Source organism: Pseudophryne corroboree, chromosome 4, assembly GCF_028390025.1.
Source record: "Pseudophryne corroboree isolate aPseCor3 chromosome 4, aPseCor3.hap2, whole genome shotgun sequence".
Taxonomy (NCBI): domain Eukaryota; kingdom Metazoa; phylum Chordata; class Amphibia; order Anura; family Myobatrachidae; genus Pseudophryne; species Pseudophryne corroboree.
This window is the reverse complement of record NC_086447.1, coordinates 782,141,225-782,166,107: the sequence shown is the minus strand read 5'-3', so window position 1 is coordinate 782,166,107 and position 24,883 is coordinate 782,141,225.

Sequence of the window (24,883 nt, the reverse complement as noted above, 5' to 3'; positions counted from 1 at the left end):
ATGAGCGGGTTCGGTTCCTCGGGATCCGAACCCCCCCAAACTTCACCCATTTTACACGGTTCCGAGGCAGCCTCGGATCTTCCCGCCTTGCTCGGTTAACCAGAACGCGCCCGAACGTCATCATCATGCTGTTGGATTCTCGCGAGATTCGTATTCTATATAAAGAGACGCGCATCGCCGCCATTTTCACTCGTGCTTTGGAGATTGAACGGAGAGTACGTGGCAGCGTTCTCTCCCTGAAAAGCTCCATAATCTGTGCTCAGTGTGCTGAAAATATCTGTGCTCAGTGTGCTGCAAAAAATCTGTGCTCAGTGTGCTGAAAATATCTACGTTCTCTGCCTGAAAACGCTCCATATCTGTGCTCAGTGTGCTGCAAATATCTGATCAGTGTGCTGCATTGTGGGGACTGGGGACAACCAGTATATAATATATACTTTTCTACAGCTTCAATGTTGTTTGTCAGGACACACATGGGTCACAGTTACACAGCTCTGTACTGATATATAAAATAATATATATACTTTTCTATAGCTTCTAAACTGCTTGTCAGGACACATGTGTCACAGTTACACTGCTCTGTACTGATATACAGCAATATTATATATACTTTTCTATAGCTTCTATACTGCTTGTCAGGACACGTGTCACAGTTACACCGCTCTGTACTGATATATAGAAATATTATATATACTTTTCTATAGCTTCTATACTGCTTGTCAGGACACATGGGTCACAGTTACACCGCTCTGTCTGTACTGATATATACAATAATATATATACTTTTCTATAGCTTCTATACTGCTTGTCAGGACACATGTCACAGTTACACCGCTCTGTACTGATATACAGTAATATTATATATACTTTTCTATAGCTTTTATACTGCTTGTCAGGACACATGGGTCACAGTAACACTGCTCTATCTGTACTGATATATACAATAATATATATACTTTTCTTATTTTCTATAACTTCTATACTGCTTGTCAGGACATATATGTCACAGTTACACCGCTCTGTACTGATATACAGTAATATTATATATACTTTTCTATAGCTTCTATACTGCTTGTCAGGACACATGGGTCACAGTTACACCGCTCTGTCTGTACTGATTTATCCAATAATATATATACTTTTCTATAGCTTCTATACTGCTTGTCAGGACACATGGGTCACAGTTACACCGCTCTGTACTGATATACAGTAATATTATATATACTTTTCTATAGCTTCTATACTGCTTGTCAGGACACATGTGTCACAGTTACACCGCTCTGTACTGATATACAGTAATATTATATATACTTTTCAATAGCTTCTATACTGCTTGTCAGGACACATGGTTCACAGTTACACCGCTCTGTCTGTACTGATATATACAATAATATATATACTTTTCTTATTTTCTATATCTTCTATACTACTTGTCAGGACACATGTGTCACAGTTACACTGCTCTGAACTGATATATACAATAATATATATACTTTTCTATAGCTTTTATACTGCTTGTCAGGACACATGGGTCACAGTTACACTGCTCTGTCTGTACTGATATATATATAATAATATATATACTTTTATTATTTTCTATAGCTTCTAAACTGCTTGTCAGGACACATGTCACAGTTACACCACTCTGTACTGATATACAGTAATATTATATATACTTTTCTATAGCTTCTATACTGCTTGTCAGGACACATGGGTCACAGTTACACCGCTCTGTCTATAATGATATATACAGTCATATATATACTTTTCTATAGCTTCTTTACTGCTTGTCAGGACACATGTTTCACAGTTACACCGCTCTGTACTGATATACAGTAATATTATATATACTTTTCTATAGCTTCTATACTGCTTGTCAGGACACATGGGTCACAGTAACACCGCTCTGTCTGTACTGATATAAACAATAATATATATACTTTTCTTATTTTCTATAGCTTCTATACTGCTTGTCAGGACACATGTGTCACAGTTACACCGCACTGTACTGATATACAGTAATATTATATATATTTTTCTATAGCTTCTATACTGCTTGTCAGGACACATGGGTCACAGTTACACCGCTCTGTCTGTACTGATATATACAATAATATATATACTTTTCTTATTTTCTATATCTTCAATACTGCTTGTCAGGACACATGTGTCTTAGTTACACCGCTCTGTACTGATATACAGTAATATTATATATACTTTTCTATAGCTTCTATACTGCTTGTCAGGACGCATGGGTCTCAGTTACACCGCTCTGTACTGATATACAGTAATATTATATATACTTTTCTATAGCTTCTATACTGCTTGTCAGGATGCATGGGTCACAGTTACACCGCTCTTTCTGTACTGATATATACAATAATACATATACTTTTCTTACTTTCTATAGCTTCTATACTGCTTGTCAGGACACATGTGTCACAGTTACACCGTTCTGTACTGAAATACAGTAATATTATATATACTTTTCTATAGCTTCTATACTGCTTGTCAGGACACATGGGTCACAGTTACACCGCTCTGTCTGTAATGATATATACAGTAATATATATACTTTTCTATAGCTTCTATACTGCTTGTCAGGACGCATGGGTCACAGTTACACCGCTCTTTCTGTACTGATATATACAATAATACATATACTTTTCTTACTTTCTATAGCTTCTATACTGCTTGTCAGGACACATGTGTCACAGTTACACCGTTCTGTACTGAAATACAGTAATATTATATATACTTTTCTATAGCTTCTATACTGCTTGTCAGGACACATGGGTCACAGTTACACCGCTCTGTCTGTAATGATATATACAGTAATATATATACTTTTCTATAGCTTCTATACTGCTTGTCGGGATGCATGGGTCACAGTTACACGGCTCTTTCTGTACTGATATATACAATAATACATATACTTTTCTTACTTTCTATAGCTTCTATACTGCTTGTCAGGACACATGTGTCACAGTTACACCGCTCTGTACTGATATACCGTAATATTATATATACTTTTCTATAGCTTCTATACTGCTTGTCAGGACACATGGGTCACAGTTACACCACTCTGCACTGATATACAGTAATATTATGTATACTTTTCTATAGCTTCTATACTGCATGTCAAGACACATGTGTCACAGGTACACCGCTTTGTACTGATATACAGTAATATTATATATACTTTTCTATAGCTTCTATACTGCTTGTCAGGACACATGGGTCACAGTTACACCGCTCTGTACTGATATATACAATAATATATATACTTTTCTATAGCTTCTATACTGCTTGTCAGGACACATGTGTCACAGTTACACCGCTCTGTACTGATATACAGTAATATTATATATACTTTTCTATAGCTTCTATACTGCTTGTCAGGACACATGGGTCACAGTTACACCGCTCTGTACTGATATATACAATAATATATATACTTTTCAATAGCTTCTATACTGCTTGTCAGGACACATGTGTCACAGTTACACCGCTCTGTACTGATATACAGTAATATTATATATACTTTTCTATAGCTTTTATACTGCTTGTCAGGACACATGGGTCACAGATACACTGCTCTATCTGTACTGATATATACAATAATATATATACTTTTCTTATTTTCTATAGCTTCTATACTGCTTGTCAGGACATATATGTCACAGTTACACCGCTCTGTACTGATATACAGTAATATTATATATACTTTTCTATAGCTTCTATACTGCTTGTCAGGACACATGGGTCACAGTTACACCGCTCTGTACTGATATACAGTAATATTATATATACTTTTCTATAGCTTCTATACTGCTTGTCAGGACACATGTGTCACAGTTACACCGCTCTGTTCTGATATACAGTAATATTATAAATACTTTTCAATAGCTTCTATACTGCTTGTCAGGACACATGGGTCACAGTTACACCGCTCTGTCTGTACTGATATATACAATAATATATATACTTTTCTTATTTTCTATATCTTCTATACTGCTTGTCAGGTCACATGTCTCACAGTTACACTGCTCTGAACTGATATATACAATAATATATATACTTTTCTTAGCTTTTATACTGCTTGTCAGGACACATGGGTCACTGTTACACTGCTCTGTCTGTACTGATATATATAATAATATATATACTTTTCTAATTTTCTATAACTTCTAAACTGCTTGTCAGGACACATGTGTGACAGTTACACCACTCTGTACTGATATACAGTAATATTATATATACTTTTCTATAGCTTCTATACTGCTTGTCAGGACACATGGGTCACAGTTACACCGCTCTGTCTGTAATGATATATACAGTCATATATATACTTTTCTATAGCTTCTTTACTGCTTGTCAGGATACGTTTCACAGTTCCACCGCTCTGTACTGATATACAGTAATATTATATATACTTTTCTATAGCTTCTATACTGCTTGTCAGGACACATGGGTCACAGTAACACCGCTCTGTCTGTACTGATATATACAATAATATATATACTTTTCTTATTTTCAATATCTTCAATACTGCTTGTCAGGACACATGTGTCACAGTTACACCGCTCTGTACTGATATACAGTAATATTATATATACTTTTCTATAGCTTCTATACTGCTTGTCAGGACGCATGGGTCTCAGTTACACCGCTCTGTACTGATATACAGTAATATTATATATTCTTTTCTATAGCTTCTATACTGCTTGTCAGGAGACATGGGTCACAGTTACACCGCTCTGTACTGATATACAGTAATATTATATATACTTTTCTATAGCTTCTATACTGCTTGTCAGGACGCATGGGTCACAGTTACACCGCTCTTTCTGTACTGATATATACAATAATACATATACTTTTCTTACTTTCTATAGCTTCTATACTGCTTGTCAGGACACATGTGTCACAGTTACACCGTTCTGTACTGAAATACAGTAATATTATATATACTTTTCTATAGCTTCTATACTGCTTGTCAGGAAACATGGGTCACAGTTACACCGCTCTGTCTGTAATGATATATACAGTAATATATATACTTTTCTATAGCTTCTATACTGCTTGTCAGGATGAATGGGTCACAGTTACACCGCTCTTTCTGTACTGATATATACAATAATACATATACTTTTCTTACTTTCTATAGCTTCTATACTGCTTGTCAGGACACATGTGTCACAGTTACACCGCTCTGTACTGATATACCAAAATATTATATATACTTTTCTATAGCTTCTATACTGCTTGTCAGGACACATGGGTCACAGTTACACCACTCTGCACTGATATACAGTAATATTATGTATACTTTTCTATAGCTTCTATACTGCATGTCAAGACACATGTGTCACAGTTACACCGCTTTGTACTGATATACAGTAATATTATATATACTTTTCTATAGCTTCTATACTGCTTGTCAGGACACATGGGTCACAGTTACACCGCTCTGTCTGTACTGATTTATCCAATAATATATATACTTTTCTATAGCTTCTATACTGCTTGTCAGGACACATGGGTCACAGTTACACCGCTCTGTACTGATATACAGTAATATTATATATACTTTTCTATAGCTTCTATACTGCTTGTCAGGACACATGTGTCACAGTTACACCGCTCTGTACTGATATACAGTAATATTATATATACTTTTCAATAGCTTCTATACTGCTTGTCAGGACACATGGGTCACAGTTACACCGCTCTGTCTGTACTGATATATACAATAATATATATACTTTTCTTATTTTCTATATCTTCTATACTGCTTGTCAGGACACATGTGTCACAGTTACACTGCTCTGAACTGATATATACAATAATATATTTACTTTTCTATAGCTTTTATACTGCTTGTCAGGACACATGGGTCACAGTTACACTGCTCTGTCTGTACTGATATATATAATAATATATATACTTTTATTATTTTCTATAGCTTCTAAACTGCTTGTCAGGACACATGTCACAGTTACACCACTCTGTACTGATATACAGTAATATTATATATACTTTTCTATAGCTTCTATACTGCTTGTCAGGACACATGGGTCACAGTTACACCGCTCTGTCTATAATGATATATACAGTCATATATATACTTTTCTATAGCTTCTTTACTGCTTGTCAGGACACATGTTTCACAGTTACACCGCTCTGTACTGATATACAGTAATATTATATATACTTTTCTATAGCTTCTATACTGCTTGTCAGGACAGATGGGTCACAGTAACACCGCTCTGTCTGTACTGATATATACAATAATATATATACTTTTCTTATTTTCTATAGCTTCTATACTGCTTGTCAGGACACATGTGTCACAGTTACACCGCACTGTACTGATATACAGTAATATTATATATACTTTTCTATAGCTTCTATACTGCTTGTCAGGACACATGGGTCACAGTTACACCGCTCTGTCTGTACTGATATATACAATAATATATATACTTTTCTTATTTTCTATATCTTCAATACTGCTTGTCAGGACACATGTGTCTTAGTTACACCGCTCTGTACTGATATACAGTAATATTATATGTACTTTTCTATAGCTTCTATACTGCTTGTCAGGACGCTTGGGTCTCAGTTACACCGCTCTGTACTGATATACAGTAATATTATATATACTTTTCTATAGCTTCTATACTGCTTGTCAGGACACATGTGTCACAGTTACACCGCTCTGTACTGATATACAGTAATATTATATATACTTTTCTATAGCTTCTATACTGCTTGTCAGGACGCATGGGTCACAGTTACACCGCTCTTTCTGTACTGATATATACAATAATACATATACTTTTCTTACTTTCTATAGCTTCTATACTGCTTGTCAGGACACATGTGTCACAGTTACACCGTTCTGTACTGAAATACAGTAATATTATATACTTTCTATAGCTTCTATACTGCTTGTCAGGACACATGGGTCACAGTTACACCGCTCTGTCTGTAATGATATATACAGTAATATATATACTTTTCTATAGCTTCTATACTGCTTGTCGGGATGCATGGGTCACAGTTACACCGCTCTTTCTGTACTGATATATACAATAATACATATACTTTTCTTACTTTCTATAGCTTCTATACTGCTTGTCAGGACACATGTGTCACAGTTACACCGCTCTGTACTGATATACCGTAATATTATATATACTTTTCTATAGCTTCTATACTGCTTGTCAGGACACATGGGTCACAGTTACACCACTCTGCACTGATATACAGTAATATTATGTATACTTTTCTATAGCTTCTATACTGCATGTCAAGACACATGTGTCACAGGTACACCGCTTTGTACTGATATACAGTAATATTATATATACTTTTCTATAGCTTCTATACTGCTTGTCAGGACACATGGGTCACAGTAACACCGCTCTGTACTGATATATACAATAATATATATACTTTTCAATAGCTTCTATACTGCTTGTCAGGACACATGTGTCACAGTTACACCGCTCTGTACTGATATACAGTAATATTATATATACTTTTCTATAGCTTCTATACTGCTTGTCAGGACACATGGGTCACAGTAACACCGCTCTGTACTGATATATACAATAATATATATACTTTTCAATAGCTTCTATACTGCTTGTCAGGACACATGTGTCACAGTTACACCGCTCTGTACTGATATACAGTGATATTATATATACTTTTCTATAGCTTTTATACTGCTTGTCAGGACACATGGGTCACAGATACACTGCTCTATCTGTACTGATATATACAATAATATATATACTTTTCTTATTTTCTATAGCTTCTATACTGCTTGTCAGGACATATATGTCACAGTTACACCGCTCTGTACTGATATACAGTAATATTATATATACTTTTCTATAGCTTCTATACTGCTTGTCAGGACACATGGGTCACAGTTACACCGCTCTGTCTGTTCTGATTTATCCAATAATATATATACTTTTCTATAGCTTCTATACTGCTTGTCAGGACACATGGGTCACAGTTACACCGCTCTGTACTGATATACAGTAATATTATATATACTTTTCTATAGCTTCTATACTGCTTGTCAGGACACATGTGTCACAGTTACACCGCTCTGTTCTGATATACAGTAATATTATATATACTTTTCAATAGCTTCTATACTGCTTGTCAGGACACAGGGGTCACAGTTACACCGCTCTGTCTGTACTGATATATACAATAATATATATACTTTTCTTATTTTCTATATCTTCTATACTGCTTGTCAGGTCACATGTCTCACAGTTACACTGCTCTGAACTGATATATACAATAATATATATACTTTTCTTAGCTTTTATACTGCTTGTCAGGACACATGGGTCACTGTTACACTGCTCTGTCTGTACTGATATATATAATAATATATATACTTTTCTAATTTTCTATAGCTTCTAAACTGCTTGTCTGGACACATGTGTCACAGTTACACCACTCTGTACTGATATACAGTAATATTATATATACTTTTCTATAGCTTCTATACTGCTTGTCAGGACACATGGGTCACAGTTACACCGCTCTGCCTGTAATGATATATACAGTCATATATATACTTTTCTATAGCTTCTTTACTGCTTGTCAGGACACGTTTCACAGTTCCACCGCTCTGTACTGATATACAGTAATATTTTATATACTTTTCTATAGCTTCTATACTGCTTGTCAGGACACATGGGTCACAGTAACACCGCTCTGTCTGTACTGATATATACAATAATATATATACTTTTCTTATTTTCTATATCTTCAATACTGCTTGTCAGGACACATGTGTCACAGTTACACCGCTCTGTACTGATATACAGTAATATTATATATACTTTTCTATAGCTTCTATACTGCTTGTCAGGACGCATGGGTCTCAGTTACACCACTCTGTACTGATATACAGTAATATTATATATTCTTTTCTATAGCTTCTATACTGCTTGTCAGGAGACATGTGTCACAGTTACACCGCTCTGTACTGATATACAGTAATATTATATATACTTTTCTATAGCTTCTATACTGCTTGTCAGGACGCATGGGTCACAGTTACACCGCTCTTTCTGTACTGATATATACAATAATACATATACTTTTCTTATTTTCTATATCTTCTATACTGCTTGTCAGGACACATGTGTCACAGTTACACTGCTCTGAACTGATATATACAATAATATATATACTTTTCTATAGCTTTTATACTGCTTGTCAGGACACATGGGTCACAGTTACACTGCTCTGTCTGTACTGATATATATAATAATATATATACTTTTATTATTTTCTATAGCTTCTAAACTGCTTGTCAGGACACATGTCACAGTTACACCACTCTGTACTGATATACAGTAATATTTATACTTTTCTATAGCTTCTATACTGCTTGTCAGGACACATGGGTCACAGTTACACCGCTCTGTCTGTAATGATATATACAGTCATATATATATACTTTTCTATAGCTTCTTTACTGCTTGTCAGGACACGTTTCACAGTTCCACGGCTCTGTACTGATATACAGTAATATTATATATACTTTTCTATAGCTTCTATACTGCTTGTCAGGACACATGGGTCACAGTAACACTGCTCTGTCTGTACTGATATATACATTAATATATATACTTTTCTTATTTTCTATATCTTCAATACTGCTTGTCAGGACACATGTGTCACAGTTACACCGCTCTGTACTGATATACAGTAATATTATATATACTTTTCTATAGCTTCTATACTGCTTGTCAGGACGCATGGGTCACAGTTACACCGCTCTTTCTGTACTGATATATACAATAATACATATACTTTTCTTACTTTCTATAGCTTCTATACTGCTTGTCAGGACACATGTGTCACAGTTACACCGTTCTGTACTGAAATACAGTAATATTATATATACTTTTCTATAGCTTCTATACTGCTTGTCAGGAAACATGGGTCACAGTTACACCGCTCTGTACTGATATACAGTAATATTATATATACTTTTCTATAGCTTCTATACTGCTTGTCAGGACGCATGGGTCACAGTTACACCGCTCTTTCTGTACTGATATATACAATAATACATATACTTTTCTTACTTTCTATAGCTTCTATACTGCTTGTCAGGACACATGTGTCACAGTTACACCGTTCTGTACTGAAATACAGTAATATTATATATACTTTTCTATAGCTTCTATACTGCTTGTCAGGAAACATGGGTCACAGTTACACCGCTCTGTCTGTAATGATATATACAGTAATATATATACTTTTCTATAGCTTCTATACTGCTTGTCAGGATGAATGGGTCACAGTTACACCGCTCTTTCTGTACTGATATATACAATAATACATATACTTTTCTTACTTTCTATAGCTTCTATACTGCTTGTCAGGACACATGTGTCACAGTTACACCGCTCTATACTGATATACCAAAATATTATATATACTTTTCTATAGCTTTTATACTGCTTGTCAGGACACATGGGTCACAGTTACACCACTCTGCACTGATATACAGTAATATTATGTATACTTTTCTATAGCTTCTTTACTGCATGTGAAGACACATGTGTCACAGTTACACCGCTTTGTACTGATATACAGTAATATTATATATACTTTTCTATAGCTTCTATACTGCTTGTCAGGACACATGGGTCACAGTTACACCGCTCTGTCTGTACTGATTTATCCAATAATATATATACTTTTCTATAGCTTCTATACTGCTTGTCAGGACACATGGGTCACAGTTACACCGCTCTGTACTGATATACAGTAATATTATATATACTTTTCTATAGCTTCTATACTGCTTGTCAGGACACATGTGTCACAGTTACACCGCTCTGTACTGATATACAGTAATATTATATATACTTTTCAATAGCTTCTATACTGCTTGTCAGGACACATGGGTCACAGTTACACCGCTCTGTCTGTACTGATATATACAATAATATATATACTTTTCTTATTTTCTATATCTTCTATACTGCTTGTCAGGACACATGGGTCACAGTTACACTGCTCTGAACTGATATATACAATAATATATATACTTTTCTATAGCTTTTATACTGCTTGTCAGGACACATGGGTCACAGTTACACTGCTCTGTCTGTACTGATATATATAATAATATATATACTTTTATTATTTTCTATAGCTTCTAAACTGCTTGTCAGGACACATGTCACAGTTACACCACTCTGTACTGATATACAGTAATATTATATATACTTTTCTATAGCTTCTATACTGCTTGTCAGGACACATGGGTCACAGTTACACCGCTCTGTCTTTAATGATATATACAGTCATATATATACTTTTCTATAGCTTCTTTACTGCTTGTCAGGACACATGTTTCACAGTTACACCGCTCTGTACTGATATACAGTAATATTATATATACTTTTCTATAGCTTCTATACTGCTTGTCAGGACACATGTGTCACAGTAACACCGCTCTGTCTGTACTGATATATAGAATAATATATATACTTTTCTTATTTTCTATAGCTTCTATACTGCTTGTCAGGACACATGTGTCACAGTTACACCGCACTGTACTGATATACAGTAATATTATATATACTTTTCTATAGCTTCTATACTGTTTGTCAGGACACATGGGTCACAGTTACACCGCTCTGTCTGTACTGATATATACAATAATATATATACTTTTCTTATTTTCTATATCTTCAATACTGCTTGTCAGGACACATGTGTCTTAGTTACACCGCTCTGTACTGATATACAGTAATATTATATATACTTTTCTATACCTTCTATACTGCTTGTCAGGACGCATGGGTCTCAGTTACACCGCTCTGTACTGATATACAGTAATATTATATACTTTTCTATAGCTTCTATACTGCTTGTCGGGATGCATGGGTCACAGTTACACCGCTCTTTCTGTACTGATATATACAATAATACATATACTTTTCTTACTTTCTATAGCTTCTATACTGCTTGTCAGGACACATGTGTCACAGTTACACCGCTCTGTACTGATATACCGTAATATTATATATACTTTTCTATAGCTTCTATACTGCTTGTCAGGACACATGGGTCACAGTTACACCGCTCTGTACTGATATATACAATAATATATATACTTTTCTATAGCTTCTATACTGCTTGTCAGGACACATGTGTCACAGTTACACCGCTCTGTACTGATATACAGTAATATTATATATACTTTTCTATAGCTTCTATACTGCTTGTCAGGACACATGGGTCACAGTTACACCGCTCTGTACTGATATATACAATAATATATATATATACTTTTCAATAGCTTCTATACTGCTTGTCAGGACACATGTGTCACAGTTACACCGCTCTGTACTGATATACAGTAATATTATATATACTTTTCTATAGCTTTTATACTGCTTGTCAGGACACATGGGTCACAGTAACACTGCTCTATCTGTACTGATATATACAATAATATATATACTTTTCTTATTTTCTATAACTTCTATACTGCTTGTCAGGACATATATGTCACAGTTACACCGCTCTGTACTGATATACAGTAATATTATATATACTTTTCTATAGCTTCTATACTGCTTGTCAGGACACATGGGTCACAGTTACACCGCTCTGTCTGATCTGATTTATCCAATAATATATATACTTTTCTATAGCTTCTATACTGCTTGTCAGGACACATGGGTCACAGTTACACCGCTCTGTACTGATATACAGTAATATTATATATACTTTTCTATAGCTTCTATACTGCTTGTCAGGACACGTGTCACAGTTACACCGCTCTGTTCTGATATACAGTAATATTATATATACTTTTCAATAGCTTCTATACTGCTTGTCAGGACACATGGGTCACAGTTACACCGCTCTGTCTGTACTGATATATACAATAATATATATACTTTTCTTATTTTCTATATCTTCTATACTGCTTGTCAGGTCACATGTCTCACAGTTACACTGCTCTGAACTGATATATACAATTATATATATACTTTTCTTAGCTTTTATACTGCTTGTCAGGACACATGAGTCACTGTTACACTGCTCTGTCTGTACTGATATATATAATAATATATATACTTTTCTAATTTTCTATAGCTTCTAAACTGCTTGTCAGGACACATGTGTCACAGTTACACCACTCTGTACTGATATACAGTAATATTATATATACTTTTCTATAGCTTCTATACTGCTTGTCAGGACACATGGGTCACAGTTACACCGCTCTGTCTGTAATGATATATACAGTCATATATATACTTTTATATAGCTTCTTTACTGCTTGTCAGGACACGTTTCACAGTTCCACCGCTCTGTACTGATATACAGTAATATTATATATACTTTTCTATAGCTTCTATACTGCTTGTCAGGACACATGGGTCACAGTAACACCGCTCTGTCTGTACTGAAATATACAATAATATATATACTTTTCTTATTTTCTATATCTTCAATACTGCTTGTCAGGACACATGTGTCACAGTTACACCGCTCTGTACTGATATACAGTAATATTATATATACTTTTCTATAGCTTCTATACTGCTTGTCAGGACGCATGGGTCTCAGTTACACCGCTCTGTACTGATATACAGTAATATTATATATTCTTTTCTATAGCTTCTATACTGCTTGTCAGGAGACATGTGTCACAGTTACACCGCTCTGTACTGATATACAGTAATATTATATATACTTTTCTATAGCTTCTATACTGCTTGTCAGGACGCATGGGTCACAGTTACACCGCTCTTTCTGTACTGATATATACAATAATACATATACTTTTCTTACTTTCTATAGCTTCTATACTGCTTGTCAGCACACATGTGTCACAGTTACACCGTTCTGTACTGAAATACAGTAATATTATATATACTTTTCTATAGCTTCTATACTGCTTGTCAGGAAACATGGGTCACAGTTACACCGCTCTGTCTGTAATGATATATACAGTAATATATATACTTTTCTATAGCTTCTATACTGCTTGTCAGGATGAATGGGTCACAGTTACACCCCTCTTTCTGTACTGATATATACAATAATACATATACTTTTCTTACTTTCTATAGCTTCTATACTGCTTGTCAGGACACATGTGTCACAGTTACACCGCTCTGTACTGATATACAGTAATATTATATATACTTTTCTATAGCTTCTATACTTGTTAGGGTCTCCTGCCCTGTGCTGCCACGTCGTCATGGCAACCGGGAGACAAGTGCTAGCGGAGTAACCTGAGCGCAGCTGATACTCCGGTTCGGGTCTTTTGCTGTGCAGTGGTTACAGGCATGGGATCCGGTGCTGGTTTTTGTGCTCACAGTCTGTGAGGTCTGAGGGGGGCGTGGACAGCACCTGCTTTATAAGGCCTCTTCTCAGGTTAAGCAGATGCTGCTGAATCTTTGTTGGTTAGTCAGTTCCTGAAAGTTAGCCAGTACTGTGTAGCTTTGTATTTTGTTGTTGCTTACTGCAAATAGGCCTGGGCATTTGGTACTACACTCTGCCAATCCAGACCTAGCAGTAAGACTGGAGTCAGTCGTTTAGCCTGCTGAGGTTCTTTTGCTATTCTGTGAACCCAGCAAGTTTGTGGCTGTACTGTCAGACCTGCCTGCATAATCCTCTCTCACTGTGCAGGGCGTCCATGTGTCAGTTTAGTGGCAGTAAGCTCAACCTGGGCCCTGCAAGTGAGAATTAGGATTGTGGAGACTCTCCTTGTGTCTATTATTCCATCTCTGACCAAGGAGTTTACTGCCACACCCGTTGGTAACCCTTTAGGGTTTTGCTGTTGCCCTTAGCAATAGCATTTCGGGTTCTCTACGTATTAAAACACAACATCTTGCTTTTTCCATCTGAGCATTTCTAATACTAGGGAGAGACCCAGTTTCTTAGCCTCTGGGCTTCTCTGTTCACTCTGTGTTGGTTTTGTTACCCTATCACCTTCTGTGTACGTTATGTCATATTTCCCAGTCTGTCTGTGAGTTCATTTGTTTTGCATCCCTCTCTGTTCAGACACCAGTACATTCCTGCAGGCACTGGTGTGTATAACAGTTCAAACACCAGTACATTCCTGCAGGCACTGGTGTGCATAACATATTCAGCAGCCCAATACTCCTGTTGAAATTTTGTGGGAATATGGAGCATACCCCTCAAAATACGTTGCAACAGGTGGTCGATCAGGTGCAGGTCCTGACTCGTCAATTTAATGATTTGTCCATTAAAATGCACACCTCCCAGGCCGCTGGCGGAGCTCCCGCAGCAGCAGCACCTTCAGGGGTTAAGGAGCCGAAAGTAAATCTTCCGGATCGTTTTTCTGGAGATCGCTCGCAGTTCTTTTGTTTCAAGGAGAGCTGCAAGTTATATTTCCAGCTTAGGCCTCAGTCTTCTGGGTCAGAGATTCAGCGGGTGGGCATAGTGATTTCCTTGCTACAAGGAGACCCACAGGTCTGGGCATATGGGTTGCAGCCTGACTGTCCGTCGCTTAAAAGTGTTGATGCTTTTTTTACGGCACTGGGCATGTTGTATGATGACCCTGACAAGACGGCCTCAGCCGAGGCTCAGATTTCGATCCTTAAGCAAGGGCGAAGGCCAGTTGAGGTTTACTGTACGGAGTTTCGGAGGTTGGCCCATGATACCCAGTGGAATGACCCAGCCCTGAGACACCAGTACCGAAGAGGTCTTTCTAACCAGATAAAAGACCAACTGGTACAATATCCCTTGCCTGATAGCTTGGATCAGCTCATGCAGTTATCCATCCGGGTGGATAGACGGCTGAGAGAGCGTAGGCTTGAAAGGGAGACCGAGGTTTCCTGCTTTCCCAAGGGAACCTCAGACTCTGAGGAATTTTCCGAGGAGCCTATGCAGATTGGGGCTACCCGCCTCTCCTCGCGTGAGAAGACGCAGAGGAGACAGCAGGGGTTGTGTTTGTACTGTGGGAATAAGGGTCATGTGGTAGTATCATGCCCAGAAAAGCCGGAAAACTTCAGGGCCTGAGGGTGATGGGAAATATCCTGTCAGGCCAGAAGTCAGAATTTCCCAAGAAGACTTTTATCATTCCGGTGACCTTGAAGATCCTCGGTCAAACTGTCAAGACTGAGGCCTTTGTGGACAGTGGGGCCGACGGGGTTTTTATGGACCGCCAATTCGCCCTGAAACACTCTGTTTCCTTAGTACCCTTGGCGTCGGAAATTGAGATTTGTGGGTTAAACGGGGAACCATTATCCCAGGGTAAAATTACCTCTTGCACTAGCCAGATTTCTTTGTTTATTGGAGCCACACACTCTGAAAAATTGTCCTTTTATGTGACTGTCTGTACTTTTGCCCCATTGGTGTTGGGGTTACCCTGGTTAAGGGCCCACAATCCTCAATTTGACTGGGTCTCTGGGGAGATTCTTAGTTGGGGTACTGATTGTTTCAGGAGTTGCTTGAGCCTTCCAGTCAGGCTCTCGCAGCTAAGTTTGCCAGGATTGCCAGGGTGTTATGCAGATTTTGCGGACGTGTTCTCCAAAAAAGTTGCAGAGGTACTACCTCCCCATCGCCCCTATGACTGTGCCATTGATTTGTTGCCGAATGCTAAGCTTCCCAAGAGCAGGTTGTACTCCCTGTCACGTCCTGAGACTCAGGCTATGGCAGAGTACATTCAGGAGAACTTGGCTAAAGGATTTATCAGACCTTCACAGTCTCCAGTTGGATCGGGGTTCTTCTTCGTGGGTAAAAAGGACGGTTCATTGCGACCCTGCATCGACTTCAGGGAATTGAACCGTATCACGATTAAAAACTCATACCCACTGCCTCTCATTTCGGTCTTGTTTGACCAGCTTCGTACTGCCACCATTTTTTCTAAGATTGACCTACGCGGTGCGTACAATCTAATCCGAATAAGAGAGGGGGATGAATGGAAGACTGCCTTTAATACCCACTCAGGGCATTATGAATATTTGGTGATGCCTTTTGGGCTCTGTAATGCCCCGGCAGTCTTCCAGGATTTCATGAACGATGTGCTCAGGGAATATTTGGATAGATTCTTAGTTGTATACTTAGATGACATCCTAATCTTCTCCCATTCCCTGGGGGAACATCGGAAGCATGTACGCTTAGTCCTCCAGAAACTCAGAGACCACCGGCTTGGGGTGAAGCTGGAGAAGTGCGAATTTGAAGTTCAGCAAATCGCATTTCTAGGATATATTATCTCCCCAGAAGGTTTCCAAATGGAGGGTTCCAAGGTACAGGCAGTCCTGGATTGGGTGCAGCCCACTAGTTTGAAGGCGCTTCAGCGTTTCCTGGGCTTTGCTAATTTTTATAGACGATTTATCGCTGGATTTTCGTCTATAGTGGTGCCCTTGGTGGCACTCACTAAGAAAGGGGCGGATGTTGCTCACTGGTCTCGTGAGGCCAAAGCGGCTTTTGCCCGTCTCAAAAGGGCATTTGTCTCGGCCAAGGTGCTGCGACACCCAGATCCAGAGCGTCCTTTTGTGGTGGAGGTGGATGCCTCTGAGATGGGTATTGGGGCAGTGCTCTCTCAGATGGGAGTGTCTGATAATCGCCTTCATCCCTGTGCTTACTTTTCCCGTAAATTTTCGCCTGCCGAGATGAATTATGACGTGGGTAACCGGGAATTGTTGGCTATTAAGGATGCACTCGAGGAGTGGAGACACTGGCTTGAGGGGGCTAAGTTTGTGGTCTCAATTCTCACCGACCATAAGAATTTGGCATATTTAGAGTCAGCGAAGCGTCTCAATGCCAGGCAGGCACGATGGGCTTTGTTTTTTGCTCGCTTTAATTTTTTGATAACATATTGCCCTGGGTCAAAAAACATCAAGGCTGATGCGCTCTCGCGAAGTTTTGCTCCAATCCAGGAGACCACCGAGGAGCCGTTGCCCATTGTGTCCCCATCATGTATTAAAGTGGGCATTACCCAGGACCTCTTGTCATTAGTCCTTAGAGCACAGGAGCAGGCTCCTCCAGACCTTCCGGTAGGTCTTTTGTTTGTGCCTCCTAGGTTAAGACAGCGAGTGTTCCTGGAATTCCATGCCAAGAAGTCGGCAGGTCACCCGGGTATTGCCAGAACTCGGGAGTTGCTATCTAGGGCGGTGTGGTGGCCCTCGGTGGCTAAGGATGTGGATCAGTGGGTTCGGGCATGTGACATCTGTGCCCGAAATAAGACTCCTAGAGGGGTTCCTGTTGGCCCATTACATCCACTCTCTATTCCATCTAAGCCATGGACCCACATTTCAATGGATTTTGTTGTGGACTTTCCCAAATCCTCTGGGATGACAGCCATCTGGGTTGTCGTTGACAGGTTTTCGAAGATGGCGCACTTCGTTCCACTGGTTGGGCTGCCATCTGCCAGACGCCTGTCTGAATTATTTATGCTGCATGTTGTGCGCCTCCACGGGTTGCCACTTGATGTGGTCTCTGACCGCGGATCCCAGTTTGTGGCCAAATTCTGGAGGGCATTTTGTTCCGATCTCCAGATTTCTGTCAGCTTGTCGTCAGGCTACCATCCGCAGTCTAATGGGCAGACTGAAAGGGTGAACCAGACCTTGGAGCAGTTCCTCAGGTGTTATGTCTCCAAGTGTCAGACTGACTGGGTTGCTCATCTGTCAATGGCGGAGTTTGCCTATAACAACGCGGCTCACTCTGCTACAGGGATCTCTCCCTTCCTTTGTGTGTATGGGCATCATCCTAAGGCCAATTCTTTTGACCCCCTGGGCTCCACGCCTGGTGGTTCCTCTGTCGTTTCGGTCCTTAGAGGTATTTGGAGGAAAGTGAAGAAAGCCCTTGTGTCTGTGTCATTAGTGACCAAAAGGGTTTTTGATAAGCGGAAAAGACCCTGCAGCTTCAAATTAGGAGACTTCGTCTGGTTGTTTACCAAGAATTTGAAGTTGAAACAGCCATCTCATAAGTTAGGCCCCCGGTTCATCGGCCCTTATAAGATCACCAGGGTTATCAATCCGGTGGCATTTCAGTTAGATCTGCCCCGTTCTTTGGGTATCAATAAAACATTTAATTGTTCCCTTTTAAAACGGCGATTAGTAATCCTTCTTCCAGAGGAAGACCTGCCCCTCTTCTGATACGTGGCCAGAGGGAGTTTGTTGTTGAAAGGATTCTTGACTCCAAGATGGTTCGGGGTCGGCTGTCATTTTTGGTGCACTGGAAGGGGTATGGCCCGGAGGAGCGGTCGTGGGTGCGCAGTTGTGATCTTCATGCCCCCAGACTGATACGCTCTTTCTTCTCGCAGTTCCCCGATAAACCCGGTGGTAGGGGTTCTTTGACCCCTCGTCAGAGGGGGGGTACTGTTAGGGTCTCCTGCCCTGTGCTGCCACGTCGTCATGGCAACCGGGAGACAAGTGCTAGCGGAGTAACCTGAGCGCAGCTGATACTCCGGTTCGGGTCTTTTGCTGTGCAGTGGTTACAGGCATGGGATCCGGTGCTGGTTTTTGTGCTCACAGTCTGTGAGGTCTGAGGGGGGCGTGGACAGCACCTGCTTTATAAGGCCTCTTCTCAGGTTAAGCAGATGCTGCTGAATCTTTGTTGGTTAGTCAGTTCCTGAAAGTTAGCCAGTACTGTGTAGCTTTGTATTTTGTTGTTGCTTACTGCAAATAGGCCTGGGCATTTGGTACTACACTCTGCCAATCCAGACCTAGCAGTAAGACTGGAGTCAGTCGTTTAGCCTGCTGAGGTTCTTTTGCTATTCTGTGAACCCAGCAGGTTTGTGGCTGTACTGTCAGACCTGCCTGCATAATCCTCTCTCACTGTGCAGGGCGTCCATGTGTCAGTTTAGTGACAGTAAGCTCAACCTGGGCCCTGCAAGTGAGAATTAGGATTGTGGAGACTCTCCTTGTGTCTATTATTCCATCTCTGACCAAGGAGTTTACTGCCACACCCGTTGGTAACCCTTTAGGGTTTTGCTGTTGCCCTTAGCAACAGCATTTCGGGTTCTCTACGTATTAAAACACAACATCTTGCTTTTTCCATCTGAGCATTTCTAATACTAGGGAGACACCCAGTTTCTTAGCCTCTGGGCTTCTCTGTTCACTCTGTGTTGGTTTTGTTACCCTATCACCTTCTGTGTACGTTATGTCATATTTCCCAGTCTGTCTGTGAGTTCATTTGTTTTGCATCCCTCTCTGTTCAGACACCAGTACATTCCTGCAGGCACTGGTGTGTATAACAGTTCAAACACCAGTACATTCCTGCAGGCACTGGTGTGCATAACAATACTGCTTGTCAGGACGCCTGGGTCACAGTTACACCGCTCATTCTATACTGATATATACAATAATATATATACTTTTCTTACTTTCTATAGCTACTATACTGCTTGTCAGGACACATGTGTCCCAGTTACACCGCTCTGTACTGATATACAGTAATATTATATATACTTTTCTATAGCTTCTATACTGCTTGTCAGGACGCATGGGTCACAGTTACAACGCTCATTCTATACTGATATATACAATAATATATATACTTTTCTTACTTTCTATAGCTTCTATACTGCTTGTCAGGACACATGGGTCACAGTTACACCGCACTGTCTGTACTGATATATACAATAATTTATATACTTTTCTTATTTTCTATATCTTCTATACTGCTTGTCAGGACACATATGTCACAGTTACACCGCTCTGTACTGATATACAGTAATATTACATATACTTTTCTATAGCTTCTATACTGCTTGTCAGAACACATGTGTCAGTTACACCGCTCTGTACTGATATACAGTAATATTATATATACTTTTCTATAGCTTCTATACTGCTTGTCAGGACACATGGGTCACAGTTACACCACTCTGTCTGTACTGATATATACAATAATATATATACTTTTCTTATTTTCTATTGCTTCTATACAGCTTGTCAGTTGCAGGGCACATGTGTCACAGTTACACTGCTCTATACTGATATACAGTAATATTATATATACTTTTCTATAGCTTCTATACTGCTTGTCAGTACGCATGGGTCACAGTTACAACGCTCTGTCTGTACTGATATTTACAATAATATATATACTTTTCTTATTTTCTATAGCTTCTATACTGCTTTTCAGGACACATGTGTCACAGTTACACCAATCTGTACTGATATACAGTAATATTATATATACTTTTCTATAGCTTCTATACTGCTTGTCAGGACACATGGGTCACAGTTACACCGCTCTGTCTGTACTGATATATACAATAATATATATACTTTTCTTATTTTCTATATCTTCTATACTGCTTTTCAGGACACGTGTCACAGTTACACCGCTCTGTACTGATATACAGTAATATTATATATACTTTTCTATAGCTTCTATACTGCTTGTCAGGACACATGTGTCACAGTTACACCGCTCTGTACTGATATACAGTAATATTATATATACTTTTCTATAGCTTCTATACTGCTTGTCAGGACACATGGGTCACAGTTACACCGCTCTGTACTGATATATACAATAATATATATACTTTTCTTTAGCTTCTAAACTGCTTGTCAGGACACATGTGTCACAGTTATACCGCTCTGTACTGATATACACTAATATTATATATACTTTTCTATAGCTTCTATACTGCTTGTCAGGACGCATTGGTCACAGTTACACTGCTCTTTCTGTACTGATATATACAATAATACATATACTTTTCTTACTTTCTATAGCTTCTATACTGCTTGTCAGGACACATGTGTCACAGTTACACCGCTCTGTACTGATATACAGTAATATTATATATACTTTTCTATAGCTTCTATACTGCTTGTCAGGACACATGTGTCACAGTTACACCGCTTTGTACTGATATACAGTAATATTATATATTATTTTCTATAGCTTTTATACTGCTTGTCAGGACACATGGGTCACAGTTACACCGCTCTGTCTGTACTGATATATACAATAATATATATACTTTTCTTATTTTCTATATCTTCTATACTGCTTGTCAGGACACGTGTCACAGTTACACCGCTCTGTACTGATATACAGTAATATTATATATACTTTTCTATAGCTTCTATACTGCTTGTCAGGACACACGTGTCACAGTTACACCGCTCTGTACTGATATACAGTAATATTATATATACTTTTCTATAGCTTCTATACTGCTTGTCAGGACACATGGGTCACAGTTACACCGCTCTGTACTGATATATACAATAATATATATACTTTTCTTTAGCTTCTAAACTGCTTGTCAGGACACATGTGTCACAGTTATACCGCTCTGTACTGATATACACTAATATTATATATACTTTTCTATAGCTTCTATACTGCTTGTCAGGACGCATTGGTCACAGTTACACTGCTCTTTCTGTACTGATATATACAATAATACATATACTTTTCTTACTTTCTATAGCTTCTATACTGCTTGTCAGGACACATGTGTCACAGTTACACCGCTCTGTACTGATATACAGTAATATTATATATACTTTTCTATAGCTTCTATACTGCTTGTCAGGACACATGTGTCACAGTTACACCGCTTTGTACTGATATACAGTAATATTATATATTATTTTCTATAGCTTTTATACTGCTTGTCAGGACACATGGGTCACAGTTACACCGCTCTGTCTGTACTGATATATACAATAATATATATACTTTTCTTATTTTCTATATCTTCTATACTGCTTGTCAGGACACGTGTCACAGTTACACCGCTCTGTACTGATATACAGTAATATTATATATACTTTTCTATAGCTTCTATACTGCTTGTCAGGACACACGTGTCACAGTTACACCGCTCTGTACTGATATACAGTAATATTATATATACTTTTCTATAGCTTCTATACTGCTTGTCAGGACACATGGGTCACAGTTACACCGCTCTGTACTGATATATACAATAATATATATACTTTTCTTTAGCTTCTAAACTGCTTGTCAGGACACATGTGTCACAGTTATACCGCTCTGTACTGATATACACTAATATTATATATACTTTTCTATAGCTTCTATACTGCTTGTCAGGACGCATGGGTCACAGTTACACCGCTCATTCTATACTGATATATACAATAATATATATATATACTTTTCTTACTTTCTATAGCTACTATACTGCTTGTCAGGACACATGTGTCACAGTTACACCGCTCTGTACTGATATACAGTAATATTATATATACTTTTCTATAGCTTCTATACTGCTTGTCAGGACGCATGGGTCACAGTTACACCGCTCATTCTATACTGATATATACAATAATATATATACTTTTCTTACTTTCTATAGCTTCTATACTGCTTGTCAGGACACATGGGTCACAGTTACACCACACTGTCTGTACTGATATATACAATACTTTATATACGTTTCTTATTTTCTATATCTTCTATACTGCTTGTCAGGACACATATGTCACAGTTACACCGCTCTGTACTGATATACAGTAATATTACATATACTTTTCTATAGCTTCTATACTGCTTGTCAGGACACATGTGTCACAGTTACACCGCTCTGTACTGATATACAGTAATATTATATATACTTTTCTATAGCTTCTATACTGCTTGTCAGGACACATGGGTCACAGTTACACCACTCTGTCTGTACTGATATATACAATAATATATATACTTTTCTTATTTTCTATAGCTTCTATACTGCTTGTCAGTTGCAAGGCACATGTGTCACAGTTACACTGCTCTATACTGATATACAGTAATATTATATATACTTTTCTATAGCTTCTATGCTGCTTGTCAGGACACATGGGTCACAGTTACACCGCTCTGTCTGTACTGATATATACAATAATATATATACTTTTCTTATTTTCTATATCTTCTATACTGCTTGTCAGGACACATGTGTCACAGTTACACCGCTCTGTACTGATATACAGTAATATTATATATACTTTTCTATAGCTTCTATGCTGCTTGTCAGGACACATGGGTCACAGTTACACCGCTCTGTCTGTACTGATATATACAATAATATATATACTTTTCTTATTTTCTATATCTTCTATACTGCTTGTCAGGACACATGTGTCACAGTTACACCGCTCTGTACTGATATACAGTAATATTATATATACTTTTCTATAGCTTTTATACTGCTTGTCAGGACACATGTGTCACAGTTACACCGCTCTGTACTGATATACAGTAATATTATATATACTTTTCTATAGCTTCTATACCGCTTGTCAGGACACATGGGTCACAGTTACACCGCTCTGTACTGATATATACAATAATATATATACTTTTCTTTAGCTTCTATACTGCTTGTCAGTACACATGTGTCACAGTTACACCACTCTGTCTGTACTGATATGTACAATAATTTATATACTTTTCTATATCTTCTAGTATTACAATGCAGCATTTTGGTGACTAACAGTATATAGTTGTACAGTAGGCCTTTGCTGTATCTTGCAGCTCTGTGTCCCTGCAAGTATCCATCCATTCTATTTTCTTCCAGTGATTTAGACCAATAATACCATTGATTAGAACGAATAGTTCCAGTAATTTTGTCATTTTCTTCAAGTGATTTGGACCAATAATACCATTGATTAGAACGAATAATTCCAGTGAGTTTGTCATTTTCTTCCAGTGATTTGGACCAATAATACCATTGATTAGAACAAATAATTTCTGTGATATTGAGGTGTTTGTGTCGCTTAGCTTAGCAGTCCAGCGACCACAGTGCACCTCTTTTTCTCTTTTCTCTGCATCATGTGCTGTTTGGGGTCAATTTTTTAAGTGCCATCCTGTCTGACACTGCAGTTCCACTCCTAGATGGGCCAGG